At 44.7% G+C, this 11,031-nt stretch overlaps 1 long non-coding RNA gene across 1 annotated transcript in view; it reads right to left on the bottom strand.

The window, feature by feature from the left end:
* Nucleotides 1-1,481: 1,481 nt before the first annotated feature.
* LOC118169165 overlaps nucleotides 1,482-11,031 on the bottom strand; it is a 70,548-nt gene continuing 60,998 nt past the window's right edge. The window contains exons 4-5 of the long non-coding RNA XR_004751949.1: nucleotides 10,559-10,719; nucleotides 1,482-2,027 (exon numbers count right to left, since the gene is read on the bottom strand). This is a non-coding gene — a long non-coding RNA (uncharacterized LOC118169165). The remainder of the gene's footprint in view (nucleotides 2,028-10,558; nucleotides 10,720-11,031) is intronic.

Genomic DNA, 11,031 nt, shown 5'->3' with positions numbered 1-11,031 from the left:
ATTCATTTTTGTTCGTTTGTGCACACACCTAGGCAAAGTTCTTGAAGGTAACGCCAACCAACCCTTTAGATTCCTTTCTATAGCAGGTTTTGTTCCCCGTTTCCACATCACACACACACGAGGCAAGGAAGCCCTTGAGGCCATTTACCATACAATTAAATAAAGCTTTTGATCAAACCACCTTGTAGCCAAGCAACTGTAAGCAGATGTTTAGATTAAGTGATTGCTTATCTGCCAGGCTATGGGCAAAAAGAGCACATCACTGTATTTGAGCAGGTGTTTCTATAAAAAAAATTGAGTAGGCACTGACAGGGTATCCTATTGTTCTAGCTTTTCCTCCTTTCCTTCACATCAGCATCTCAGGTAACTTTTGGCTGCATTGAGTTTATGTGGCAAGGTTTTGGCAGTGGGGGAACCGCAGGGGTGGCCTCTGTGACAGGCAGCCAGAAGCTGCCCCATGTCACATCAGCTCCAGCTGGCTCCAGAAGGAACCCACCACTAGCCAGAGCCAAGAGCAATGCTGGTTGTGCCTCTGGGAAAGCAGATTTAAGGAAAAAACTGCTGTGCAACAGCAGCTAGGAGAGAGGAATGTGAACCAGCCCTGCAGCCCCCAGTGCAGCAGGAGGGCCGGAGGTGCTCCAGGCACACAGCAGCAGTTCCCCTGCAGCCTGTGGAGAGGCCCCTGATGGAGCAGGCTGTCCCCCTGCAGCCCCTGGGTCCCACACGGAGCAGATCTCCACGCTGCAGCCCTCCCATGGAGGAGCCCCTGGTGGAGCAGGTGGATGTGGCCTGGAGGAGGCTGCGGCCCATGGAGAGCCCCCACAGGAACAGGCTCTGGGCTGGAGCTGCAGCCCGTGGAGAGGAGCCCACACAGGAGCAGGGGGTCTGGGGGGAGCTGCCGCCCGTGGGGGACCTGTGCTGGAGCAGTTTGCTCCTGGAGGATGGACCCCATGGTATGGAGCCATGCGGGAGCAGTTCTTGAAGAGCTGCTGCCTGTGGGCAGCTCCCACAGGATCAGTTTGGGAAGGACGGCATCTGAAGATGAAGCGTCAGGGGCTGACCACAGTCCCCATTCCTCATTGTTCCTCTGTGCCGCTCAGGGGGGAGGACGTAGAATGGGGTGGCTGAGGGAAGGTGTTTGTGTTCTCACCGCTCTAGTCTGTTAGTAATAAGCAATAAATAATATTGATCTCCCTATGTCAAGTCTGTTTTGCCTACAACGATAATTGGTGAGGGATCTCCCACTCCTTATCTCAACCCTTGAGCACTTTTCCATTCCATTTTTTCCCCCTCTTCCCTTGAGGACGGGGAGGGAGAGAGTGGTTGTGGTGGAGTTCAGCTGCCCAGCAGGGTGAAAAAAACACAGCAAGAAGCTAGTTTTGATCTAGCTTCAGAAGAGGTTTTGGAGTATGTGATTCTTCACTGTATTTCTTTACAGACCTCATACTATGAGGCTCAACAGTCCCCAGACTACAAGCACTAGGGAAATACCAGTCTGTAACAGCTGTGGCAGCAAGAATGAATCTGGATGTATTAGAAAGTCCCAGCAGAACACACATGTCCAAGAAGACATCATTAGATGTATGGAAGATTACTGACTTTTAACTTCTTCCTTCTTTTCCTAATTCTACTGCTCATCATTGATGTAGGGTTGTAATTAATAGCAACCCTCTTGCAAACCAGTGCTGGGATGCTGCTGCTAGATGTTTTTTTTCCAGTCAAACCCATAGAGAAGCCCCAGCTGCTAAATTATCCTCATGGCTTCTCATCATTTGCAATGTGAAATCAGTCTTCATTTGAGGAAAAAAGTCTGGCTTGGCTTAATTTTTCATTTCTCTGTCTTCCTTGTATCTACAAGCACATTTATTTTCTAACAGGTCTGTTTCTTCTGCATTTAGAGAGTGTACTTTACACCCCTGGAGAGAACAGACATTCTCCATTACCTTCCGAGCAGACCCAGCAGGGTATCAGAGAGTGCAGTTTTCTCAGGGTCTGCTCCTCTGCCTCATTCATTACTGAATGAATACCTGCAGAATGAAAGCGTGAGTCAGCAGCCCCAGCTGCTCTGAATATACCCTGTCACGGGTGACATTCTTATCCCCTGGTTCCAGCAGATCCCAGAGGATTTTGCAAACTATTGAAGGCAAATGCAGGTCATACATTGACTTCTTTTTTTTTTTTTTTCTTTTTTTTTTCTTTTTTTTTTTTTGAATGACTTAAAGGGTATCCAGTTAGAACAACTCAGCTGGGCAACTGAGATAATATCCATGGCAAACTGAACTAAAAAGCCCAGGATCATAGACAGTGCTCTGCCTTCTGACACAGGTATGGTTAAGTTTTCTGAATGATTTTATTTCTTTAATTCATTTCACTCACTGCCCTGAGCAGAGGTCAAAAATTTATGTGTGATGGGGACTACACTTCACCTCAAAAGGGAGTTTCTCCTTATTTATATATTCCCTCTACCAACCTACAGCCTCAAAAGATAAGTCTTATTCATACTTAGATGTGAAAATTGGTATTCCACATGTTCTAGAAACTTTCTCATGTCGCCTGGTGCATTGATCTCTCCTTGCCAGGGCTGAAGGACACAGATGCCTGCAGGACTAACATTAATACTGTTTTGCATACCAACCAATTACAAGGGTGTACTCAGAGAAATTATCATCAGCAATTCCTTGACAATATCTCCCATTAGATGCAATATTAAAGCCTGGATCTTTACAATATGCTCACTAATAAATGGGCCCCTTCCTGGAAGCTGCTCAGGATCTTTTTTTAAAGATCTGAGCACCACCATTTATATCAATGACAGTCAAGGCAACTAACTCAGTGGTCTGAACAGTGTTCTGCACGTGACATCTTGCTGGTGTGGGCATACAGTAATGTTTCAATGTAAATCACTACCCCTTGTTACACCAACAAAGCCAGGTAGAAAGACTGTGAAAAGTGACAGAGCGTGCGTGGCTTCACCTTGCACCTTTGTCATAATTTACATCAGCAGCAGGTGGGTACAAGTAGGCATGTTTCTAAGATTCAGCTCTCACTTCACTGTACAAAATGCAGCTGAGCAGAAAATCAGTCCCACAGAAATACTTAGGATGTTGGACTCCTGGTCAGAAACAGCTGCCCATGGGGGAATGATCAAACTCTACTTCATATCCTGATATCAACGATGCTTTACTCAGAATCCTGCAGAGAAGTATTTATCAGGCAGTGAGATGCGTTCATCCTTCCTCCAGTAAAGCCCCCCCAGGTTCATCATGTCTCCAGCAGCACTCTTGGAATCCACCTCATAGGCTTTGAAACATTTTCCTTGTCACAAATGCACATAAATGTGTATTTATTTCAAGATCTGGATCCTATACAAGCTCCAGTCCAAGTCTTGAGACACTAAAGACTCAAACACAGTTTAAAAAATGAGTCATTTTACTGCTTACTAACATTGCATGCAAGGCTGCGGAAGCATTAACTTTCTCTACCGCACTCTTCCCTGCCACACAAACCCACCTCCAGCCCCTCGCCAGCCCTTGCAATCTCCCAGAGAGCGCACATTCACAAACTACCTTGGATCTTAGGTGTGCAACCCCTGACGAACCCAGCAGAGACAGGAGCAGTCCCTTTCCTTGGGGAACACCCACTGAGTTTGCTCCCCGACAGCTTGGATCATCCCCGCAGCCATTCCATCCCAAGAGCGGTTATCTCACAGCTGCGGCAGCAGAGATATGTCTGCTAGCTGAGCCTGGCTGGTCTCTTCTCATAGGGAAGAGATAATGCAAGAAAGCCTGAGGATGGTGACGAGGAGAAATAGTTTTACTAGTTGGTCTGTCATGCCATTTTACATTAAAGGGGTGCAAGGAGATGTCTTAAACATACCAATGATTAGAACCATCGAAGATGTATCTGGTGCTCCTTTCTTCATCCTTCCCCTCCCTAAGATTTTCTCTTAAACACAGCAATAGATTTTATTCCCAGATGTCATCTACTTTTTCCCAGACATTTTTGATTTCTCTGTGCTTTGTTTCACCAGAAGAGGAAATACAGCTGAGTATTTTCACCTTAACTGCATTTGTTGTTTAGTGTTTTGCACTGTTTTTAGTGGGCAGGCTAAATGTTTGTTAGAAAACATATTTTGAGAAAGGAGAAAAGTCATTTCCAGCCAGTTCTAGCTGTAAGAAAAGTGAGAGCTCTACATGGCTTAATGAGTCTGTAACTGTATCAGAGATTTAAAAGGTGCCAATTTAAGATCTAATCCCAAAGCCCTTGCATGAGTGGTCCCATTAAAAGGAGAACAAGTGTAATCTTTGCCCTCATAGATTTATATTCGTTGTCAATATAAGCAAATGAGAACGAAAGAAACTTGGAGCCAAAGCCTGTCCTCAGTTGCACCGCTTCAAAGAAACTCTCCAGGCATCAAAGGATGGGCTTTTAATTAACATTGGCAGCACATGGAATTGAGGCAGGCAGAAACGGTTTTTATGTTGACAAAGGTGGTATCATTTTACACACTCTCGTTTCTCTGAATGACACAATACATTTCAAAGACAAAAGCCAGGATGTCTCCATCATAATGCGATGTCCAGATTCACCCTTCATTAGTTGCTGAGGTTTAATCAAAACGCTTCTCTAAACAACTCTACCTGAACATCGCAGTCTGTAATTATCGCTGCATCTCAGTGATGTCTGTGTGTGAGCGTCAAGGCAATGATTGATCGATTCTCAATATTCCATCACTTATGATATTTCCAAAGTAAACAACTCCCTTCTCCATTGGGAAATAATATCTAGGCTAAATCAAATTGCAAAGTACTAAAAGAAAGCTAGCCTCCTCCATATTAATCTTAAACCATTTATGATAGATCAAGGTGTTGAGTCTTCAGATCTAATGAGACTTGTGTGCTCTGAAGCAACTCTTTAATTGATAAGCCAGGAGATAACAACAAGGTTTTTATCATGGAGAAAAAAATGGCACGAACAGCTTGTTCCCAACCCAACTGGAGTGTGGAGGAATTCTTGACTCCCACTTTGAGTGTGAAGAGAAACCTATTCATCGCCTGAATTCGTTTTACCACTCCTTGGGCACCTGGCTCAAAAAATCTTCTGTGAACTGCATATTTGGAAAAACAGAAGCCATGTCATCAGTCTATCCTGTTCTCCCATATTCTAAAGCTTCTTAAAAACACTGTAAAGCCTCCTTGATGTGAATATAAATTATTTTTATACTACGATACCCTGAGTAATGCACAGGAAACTGACCTACATGAAAACGAGGCCTGCTGAATGATTCTCTCTTGTGAAATCTGGCTACTGGTGATGAGCAAAGACAGGAATGAGAGAGAAATTGCCTCTGAATGTTAGAAAAGGTACTGGTGCGGCAGAGCAGGATGCTGGCAATGTTTTATTTAGATGTAACGTACACCTAGCTTCCACATAACAATCGTGATCTAAAGGCTGTCATGTTAGGGGGCAGATGGGATCCATACCTCCAGTCAAGTTTGTTCCTTACTGATCAACAGCAGTACTGAGATAAGACCAATGAATCCCAGAGGAATGAGCACAGAGTTATGTTTTAAATAGACCAACAAATCCACAAGAGAACAAGATCCCACTGACCATTTACTCGCTCTGTGAGAATAAAATTGAATCAAGCTCAGGGTCAGTCCTTGTCCTTGCGTTAATTCCAGCCCACATACACTGCAGCCTGCAAACTGCCCACCCCTCAGTTTAGCACCCCTCAGTCCAATGGACTTCTCTGCACAAGCACTCTCCCAACCTCCATACCAGTTAACTACTCGGAGTACTTCCAGATTTCCTTATTTTTTCCCCCATTTCCTCACTGGTCTCAATCCTGTATCACAAAATGGCAAAGCTCCTTTGGAGTTAACCTCAGCCCACAATGGGGTTTTCAACAGCTCCTGGCAGTGGCCTAAATCCAGTCTCTTTGAGCAACAGTAAAAATTTTCACCAAGAGCAAAATTAGGTGCTCCAGATAACCCCACTTCAACTCTGTAACAGCATTTTTCTCTGCACTGCACTTTGCAGTCCACTTTGCTCTACAGATGCCATGTACATTATAAATCATAGGCAGGCAAGGATCCTACAGCATTTCTTTGAACCTTTTCTCTCCCACCCCCCGCCAAAATACCAAGACAGCTGAACTGCACAAAGATGTTTATTCTCCCAGAAAGAGCAGCAGCGCTTTCTTTGACTAATGCTGGCTTGGCACATGAACTCTGATTAACTCCTGTCATGTTAAGTCACATCTTTGCGAACTGCCCCCAGTTCCCTCCCTCAGCCCCTCCACCAAACAACAACAACAAATCACCGATTCAAGGATAAAAAGGAGGATCAGAAAAGGAAAAAAAAAAAAAAAAAAAAAAAAAAAAAAAAAGGAGTTTGTTTCTCACTGAAAGGCACATGTTCTTCAGAGGCAAAGATATCAAGAGTTTCATGTTTGCTGACCTGAAAAAATTGTATTTCCAGAAGTGTGAAGGAAATCTGTTCCATTAATTTGCTTGCATTTTATCCCCCGTAACATTAGGAACATAACCCTTTCTGTCTCCCCCATCGGATGACATTCCACATCAGAGCTAGGCTGAGGCCACTGTCATGCCCCATTAAGCATCAGTGGACTTTTCTCAGCCAGTTGGAGTATTTAAAAACTCCCTAGAAAACACATTAATCAAACAGATCCACAGTTGTGTAAAATTGATGTTTTTTTTAATATACCGTGTTTAATAAGAAATGGACTGTCAAGCAGCTTCAACATGCCAAATTGGCATAGCTCACTTGAATCTCCTGGCTTATGAACAACACCTAGAAGTACAGCCCCTTTTATGTCTATTTTTTTCCATATTTTTGTCTTTCTTTTTAAGAAAATCAAAGCTAAAATCTAAATATAGACGCAACAGACAAAATTTAGTACAGAAGGTAACCTGAGGGTCATGAAGTTGATGTCAGATCACAATACAACTGATTCACCTGTGAGAGAAAACTAATATGTATATTCACATGCCCCATAAAATGTATGGCTCCTGTTTTAAAACAAAGCTGACAAATACTCATACAATTTTGAAAATGGCCCACTTTTCATGATCTTGCAAAGTCACACGCAGCATGCTGCGTTCCAATTACAAACTAAATGGCATGCATTCACTAGCAAATAGGAAACAGAAAATGATTTGCTTTGAACCCCCTGCATCAAGAGAGAATTTCAAGTGGCACAGTATAGAAAACGTCTTCAGCATGCATTTAATCCACACAGATCAACACTTGAGGGTTTGCAAAATTAGCAACCAGCCTATCAAATACCCCTGCCCCGTTACACAATCACAGCACTCCCCAGCCTCACAAAAAAATCATTCACTCATTCATAATCCTCTTGTTGCTCTGTGTTTTCTATTGCTGGAAGCTATCAGGAATGTATGTCACTTCTGAACATCTGTGAGTAATATGTGGGGCATGGGCTCATGTCTGATGTGGCTAGCTGTGGACAGATTCCAAGTCACATTGGAAATGTGGCTAAAGGACTTCAGGTTCAACACTGGCCAAAATTGCAGTGTTTTTCCAGGAGGTGCCTGCCTTCTCTTCCCCTTTTACTCTCTTGAGGCATCAGACCAGCCCTTGACAAGAGGCAGCAGGTAGAGCCCTTACTGATCCCTGCAGTAAAGGGGGTAAAAGAAAGAAAGTTGATGCCACAGAAAGGAACATGGCCAGCATCTGCTCCTAGGAGGTCAAGAACTGCAAGAGCACTGTTCCCTGATTCATTCCTGGTATACTTCACTCTAACTCCATCAGGTGCATGAGAATTGTCCCCAGAAATCAGCTCCACTAAAATCAAGGCAGTTACTCAGAATTTACAACAGGAGCTGAATCTACCAAGACACATTTAATGTGTGTGGAGGTAAGAAGAACATATGTACCTACAGGAAAGGCAAACAAGGAAAAACAAGGGCAGAAATAGGTGAATAATCAAGAGAAAGCAGCACTCAAGTTGCAGTAATACTCTCCTGCTTCCAGACAGATGAAACAAACATGAATGTTTGCCTAAAAGCAAAGCGAGGAAAACCTATTCATCGCATTTACCCTTCATCCTGCACCAGTTTCAGAGCCCATCCTCCTGCAGTGTGGTTGACAAAGCCGGTGAAATAAATAGAGAATTTATCCTGCAGCTTGTGTTTCAAACAAAAAGGTGGGCCCACCAGCAAGGGAACTGGCTCAGCAGAAAGCAAAACTTTGCAAGCAGGAAAAACACGCACAGAGGTATTTCTCCTAGAAGGAGAAGAAGAAAAACAGTACAGCTTTAAAAATCCCCACAGAGTTAGGATGGCCCCAAGACAAAAGGAAGGTGCTGGAACAACTCCACCGTCCTTTCTTGTCTTCATTTGAACTAGTACAGGAAGGGCCAGAGGCAGAGCTCCCAGCCAGGAGCACAAGCTGGCCAGCACGAAGCTGAGCAGAGATCCTGCAGAGCTGGACAGCTTGTGCAGAGATGTGGAGACCTCACCACAGCAGCAGTGCACTGCAGCCCTCAGGTGTGAGGGAGAGAGAATGCTCACTGGGCTGATGAATTTGAGCACAAACAGAGGAGAATTTGGGGGTGCTACCTCGTTCCATGTCACCTTTCATTGACATCACCAGAATAAGGAGTCTGCGAAATGAGGTCAAGCCACCAGGACTTCTGCTCATTATTTTGCCCCTAAATAAAAGCCAATATCAGTTACATCATAAGGAGCTACATTGTCTTCCCTTACAAAAGCTCCTAAATATGTCGTGCATCTTAAGTGGAAGAACTGGAGTGTCACAGAGATGAGAATCAAAGAATATTCAATGCCAAAAGTTGAAAAATTCCGCTTTGCCCAAGTACGTACATTAAGGGTGATAGTATATATTCCTTTAAAGCCCAGCCTCCCTGGGTTCTGAAAGCAAAGTCCCAGACTTGCTTTCACAGAAATGGCAAATTTCAGGGGAAAACAGCAACAACAAAAATACATTCACTGGGAAAATAATAATAATAATAATAAAACAACAACAAGCATATGAAGGGGGCAACATTAGTGCAAACGCAAGAAAGCCTTGGCCTTTTCCCTGGGTTATGTTTTTCATCCATTTGCCTTACAGCACAGCACAAATTTAGAGCTAAAGAAACTCCTGACTCTGAACACAAAGGCCCGAAGTAACAAGGCCGTGCTCTGAAGGATCACAGTTCCGACTTTCTCATACCCGGACAATCCTTGCTCTGTTCTGTGCCCAGAAGGAAACGGTCCACCCCGAGCAGACCACATCCTCCCGGACAGATGAGCACCCAACATATCAAAGTGGCTTCCCCCTAACACACTCCCTGGATTTTCAATTATTTAAGAAGAACAACAGCAAACAAAAACTCAATTGTGAGCGCATCCTGAACTCCCCATCATCTGGAAAAGCACTTTCTTTATTCACTACTGTCAGTTGTTGTTGTTGTTTTACTGCTGCCAGCTACACCCCAGTGCCCCAGGGTAAGTCAAAATTTTCCATTCTTTTAAGACAGGAACGGTTCAGCTTTGGGAAGGAGTCATCGTCTGTGTGGCTGGGTGCAGGTACCTCATGTCAGCATTGGCTTTAGGAAACGGGAAACCCAGTTAAGAGAGATGAGGGAGAACTCCCTCGTAATGCAAGCACATCCACATCCCCAGGATTTGGTTTAGTTGATCTGGCAAGAACTCATTAGCAGAGCTACTGCAATAGCACTTAAAGACTGCAGCCGCATCTGGGACTCTGTCATATTGGATGTGGTACAGATTGTCACTGCCAGAAACTGTTTTCATGCTAAGCACACAACACAGAGTGTAGGAAGAGAAATGAGTAATTTGCAGCCACCAAACCAGACTGCCTTAACCGAGCTGGAGGGCAAATGCAGCTTTATTCTGCATGTGGGTATGAGATGCAGTACACACTACCTAGTCCCATGCATCCATGCTTAAAGAGCTTCGTATTAGCATGGCACACGAACCAGCACATCAGGGTGGAGGAGGGAATACACACCACGTATCACAGACTTGATTTCATCCTGCTCTCCACTAGCCCACGTGTCTGATAGCACACCATGCAGAGCAAGAGTTAAACCCTCTTGTTAGGCGAGGATGAGACACGAGTTCTCAGCCATCCAAACCCCGCTCTTTAATACCAAGATCTCATGGACTGGTTTCTGAGCCAACCTCAACACTGTCAGAAGGGTTTGTGGTGGAAAGACCAGACTTTACAGGTTGACCCCCTCGATTGTGACCCCTGGGAGCAATCAGAGCAATCAGGCAGACTAAGGCGAGTGCAAGGCAGAGGCAGGGGACAAGAGGAGCTCTGCACGCCCATGGCAAGTCTGTGCCTGCAGCTCCCAGTGCCTGTGGTAGCAGGGAGGCGAATTCTAGCAGTAGAAGGGTGGGGATGCTGGGCACAGTGGTTTTCCACCATAGCAACTGTTACTATAACAGCACTTTCAGAAATTGTGCATCTTAGAAGGATGTTACACCTCCCTAGGAAGGAGGTAGAGGGAATATAACAGGAACCAGAGCAGCCTACTCACATGTGCAGAGGCAGAGAATTCCAGCCTCCAGCTCTGACACAAGCTGGCAACTCCAGGCCTCCAGCTGCCTTCCCTTCCCAGATGTTCGGGGTCAGCTAATACAAGCATGCAGCACCGTGGTTTGCTGTCAGGTGTCAGCAAAACCTGGAGACGTGGTAGATCTGTAAAGAAAGCAGAGATGCTATGACCAGGACTTAGGTCATTTTTTCCCCCTTTCTTGAGGTCTAGCATCATAGTATTCAGGTAGGTCTGAAGGGGAGAAAAAGAATAATTACTTTATGCAATTAGTAATAATGCTCTGAATTAATGTTAGTGTTAGATTTATTGAGAAGAGCATGCCCTACAGATTAAAGCTGGTTGTGGATCAGGCAGTGGATGAATGTTTACAATTGCCTCTGTGTCTGCCTGCTGCAGCCAGAGCCGCCCTCCGGCTCTGAGGCTCCCCACGCTGCAGGCACGTCCCAGCCCCAGCT

This window comes from Oxyura jamaicensis, chromosome 6, assembly GCF_011077185.1.
Source record: "Oxyura jamaicensis isolate SHBP4307 breed ruddy duck chromosome 6, BPBGC_Ojam_1.0, whole genome shotgun sequence".
NCBI classification, from domain to species: domain Eukaryota; kingdom Metazoa; phylum Chordata; class Aves; order Anseriformes; family Anatidae; genus Oxyura; species Oxyura jamaicensis.
The sequence above is the reverse complement of the archived record's forward strand: the minus strand, read 5'-3'. Positions and strand labels throughout refer to the sequence as shown.